This window comes from Brugia malayi (genome assembly GCF_000002995.4).
Source record: "Brugia malayi strain FR3 genome assembly, contig: Bm_v4_Chr3_scaffold_001, whole genome shotgun sequence".
NCBI classification, from domain to species: domain Eukaryota; kingdom Metazoa; phylum Nematoda; class Chromadorea; order Rhabditida; family Onchocercidae; genus Brugia; species Brugia malayi.
This window is the reverse complement of record NW_025062477.1, coordinates 4,321,703-4,325,641: the sequence shown is the minus strand read 5'-3', so window position 1 is coordinate 4,325,641 and position 3,939 is coordinate 4,321,703. Positions and strand designations below refer to the sequence as shown.

The 3,939-nt window shown below is 20.6% G+C and overlaps 1 gene across 1 annotated transcript; it reads left to right on the top strand.

Moving 5' to 3' along the window:
* The first annotated feature begins 1,530 nt into the window (after nucleotides 1-1,530).
* Nucleotides 1,531-1,615, top strand: Bm16233. Its single transcript, XR_006228055.1, has one exon. The product of XR_006228055.1 is annotated as a pre-microRNA Bm16233 (primary transcript).
* Nucleotides 1,616-3,939: the final 2,324 nt, after the last annotated feature.

Below are 3,939 nucleotides of genomic sequence, written 5' to 3'. Positions count from 1 at the left end.
ACAAAACAAAATATGAAAATGTAATTTGAATAATTTATGTTAATTTTATAATAAAATTGTGGTAATTTCAGTGATTTCAATAATTTATTTTAATTTTACAATAATAGACTTACTGTAATTCATTCCATATATTTTTCATATTTGTTATATTCCATTAAAAAAAAAAAATCAAAAAAAAAAAAGTAAATTTGAATTAAAATTATAAAATTTTTAAAAATAAAATCTCGCGAAAAAAAGAAAAAAGCGATTCAATTTGCATTTAATTGTTAAAAAAAAAAATGAATGAATGAATAAAAGCTTCAATTTACAAAATTTAATGATTTGAAATAAATGAGAAAATAAAAATGAAATTTCTTATGCTAGTTGCATTGTAGAATTGAAATTAAACATTTTGTTTTAATATTAAAGAACTAAATTTTTAGCACTTACAAAATAAATGTTTTTTTAACATTTAATAATCGAATTAAAAAACAACCGAATTTAAGAAAGTTTTTTTTTTTAATTAAAACATTTTCAAATTAAATTTTTTGAATTAATTTGACAATAAAGTTTGGAAGCATCACAAAAGATAGCAAAAAAAAAAAAAAAAAAAGAAGAAACGATTGAATAAACTTATTTGATAGATCGATAACATTTTGAATTATAATACTTCAGTTAATTTCTCGTATTATTCTTTCTTTTTATTTATAAAATTTTAATTATCTAATTTTATTTGCATTAGCCATTAAATTCATTATTATTTTGTGCACTTATATAAATTGAATCTAAAAAAAAATTAATGTATTTTAATCAAAAATTAATTTTTTTTTTTTTAATAAATACACATCAATAGAAAAAAAAAAGAACAAAAACAAAACGAAAAAGAAAAATAAATAAACTGATATTAGCAATAAAATTTAATAATATTAATATTAATTACTGATTATTGATTTAATACTTGTTGTAAATTTGCATTGTAATAAACAGACAAAACATTATTTATTTCAACTTTTGTTTATCAAAATGATAAACAAATGAAATTGAAGGAATGAATTGAAGAAGAGAAAGACGAAAAGTCTCTCAGTAATCTATACATATTAACTGTCCTTATGAGTTCAAAATTACTTTTATGATCATTTCTCTGCTTTTTTTCCCTCTCTCTCTCTCTCTCTCTCTCTCTCTCTCCCCTCTTTCTGTCGTTTTTGTTATACTCTTCATTACTCCAATTGATCCCATTTGTTATTATTTCTGTAATTTATTTTATCACAACATTTGATAAATTGATAAATTAACAGCAAAAAATGATAAATATGAAATATGAAAATTTACAATAAAATAAATCAAAATAGAATAAAATATGGAATAGAAATAGAATAGAATAGAATAGAAAAGAAAAAGATAAAATAATAGAATAAAATTATTTTCAAATCCCTTCTTTCTTCATTTCATCGTAAACTATTTTTATAACTTCAGCTTCAATCCCTCCCGGTTATTACTTTCTCTTCACATCTTCTAACAGCTTTGTTAATATAACATCTGGTACAATTCCTTTGTTGTTGTTGTTGTTGTTGATAACAACAATAACAATAATAATAATTAATCATTATCATCGTCATCATCATCATTATTATTAATCAATTACTGCTTCTGTGTGATACAGTAGATAAATAAGAGAATGAAAAAGAAAAAAAAAGAAATGAAATGAAAGAATGTAAACATTTGCTTAACTTTTTTAAAATATGTTTTATCAACGATTGAATACATAAAAGTAAATTTGAAGTATTTTGTTATCCTATAATAATTCTAGTTGTAAACATACATAAGCATTCTGAAATAGTATAACATATAACTTTAAGTTTTTTTTTTTTTCATATTTTTATTTATTTATTTTATTTTTCTTTCATTCTTTTTTTTCTTTTTTTCATATCAAATATTCATATTTTAAATGAATTTATTTATTTATTTTTTTTTTTAAAATGATATTTCACTGTAATATTTTATGCTTAGATATAGATTTGAAGAAATTTAAAAAAGACAAATAAACAAAACAGCTGTTATTTTTATTTTTAAGTTTAATTTATACAGAAAGAGTGAAAATTAAAAAAAAAAAAAAGTGAAAGAAGCTTTAAAGATTATTTTTCACTTAGCAATTTTATTCATCCACCTCCTTGCCCTCTTCCTCTCTCGATTCATTTATTTTTATATGCTTACACCGTATCATTTCAAATCATTTCATTTCATTTTGCTGTGCTTCTTCCTCTCAATCATTTCATTCGTAATTCTTCGATTGATGGTAAATTTCAAATGGACCAGATGTTCTCGGATTGGATTATCATTGCTGAAGTAATTTTGCTTTTCTAAATATTACATCTCCTTCAAAACTTTTATTAAATTTCCTTTTTTTTTTTTAAAAAAAAAAAAAATTTGGAGAAAAAAAAAAGCAAAGCAAAATTTATAATTGCTTAGAAATTATTATAAAATGATTTGTTGAGATGAAAAGAAAAAAAAATAATTTATTCAAATGATGATAAATTTAATAGAAATTTATTGAGATAATTCTATCAACAACAAATACTTTTACTTTCATTTTTTTTAGACATTCCCTTTTGATTTAGAATTATTTAATTTTCTCTATTTTCATTAAATATTTAGCAATTTTTTTTCTGTTTTATTATCATAATTATTTCTAATATACCTTTTTTTTTTCCTGGGAAATTCAAAAGAAAAAGTTTTAAATTGTAAATATACAAAGCTCTTTTTTTTTTTTTTTTATCTTTTGAAGCTTCGTTTTGGCATATCAGTTTATGTGTTAAATTGTATGTTAAATTACAGGTAACTTTTATCATTTATCTGAAATGTATTTTATTATAGAGAAATAACAATTAAGATAACGATAATACAAACAATGAAAATTATTATTTTAATTCTTGGTTTTTTAACAATTAAATAATTTTTTACAAAAGTAAAAAGAAATAAAATAATGAAAAACTTTTCATTTTCACACAGAAAAGTATCAAACTTATGAAAATGATAAATTATTAAATAATTAAATAATTTTTACAACAACAATTAAAAAATAATGCATAATGTTTTCTTATCTTATTTGTTATCATTATTAAGCTAATTTTATTTCTACATATTCAGTTTAGATGCATTTAGCTCTTCATCATAGCATTGTGTATAATAATAAGCTTAGCTAAAATTTAATCTTAACATGTAAAATTACGATTTCATTGAGTTGATAATTTCATTATTTTTTAATTATGCAAAAAAGCTATAAAGGTCAGCAAAGGTCATTCTATTTCGTAATATTAGTAATGAAAAGTTCAATCGAGAAAGTAATTAATGATAGTAATTATTACTTATGCCATATTTCATCTTTTATCGCAGTTCTGTGACATTACATGATTAAGTATTAACATTTACTTTTTTTTTTTAAAATTTAAAAATTAAAAAGCGTATATCATACATGCGTTTACGTATACGTAAGCGTGTATATGTGTATGTTGTAAACGTAAAAAAAAGAATGAGAAAATAAATAAATAAAAACTAATTTTGAATTAAATATGATAAAAAAAAAAAAAAAAAAAAAAAAAAAAACAAAGCTTTATTACATTAATCTAACTGAATGCTTATAAAAATAAAATAAATAATAAATAAATAAATAAATTTTTTTATTATTTTCTCTCGTTTCTATAATTCCGTAAATTTTCAACTTATTTAAATAATATATAAATGATAGAACTATTAATAGTAGCACATTCTACCTTTATCACATTTTAGGGTAATATTACCATTTTAACGTTTACACAGCTGCTTTACCAAACAAAAATCCTTTCTCCTTTTTCCGTCCGTCCGTCCGTCCAATCCGTTTTATTCCGAATTAATTCACTTTTAACCATCTCTTATTATCATCATCCATCGATCGATCGATCGATCGATCTATCTACTTGTCTACTT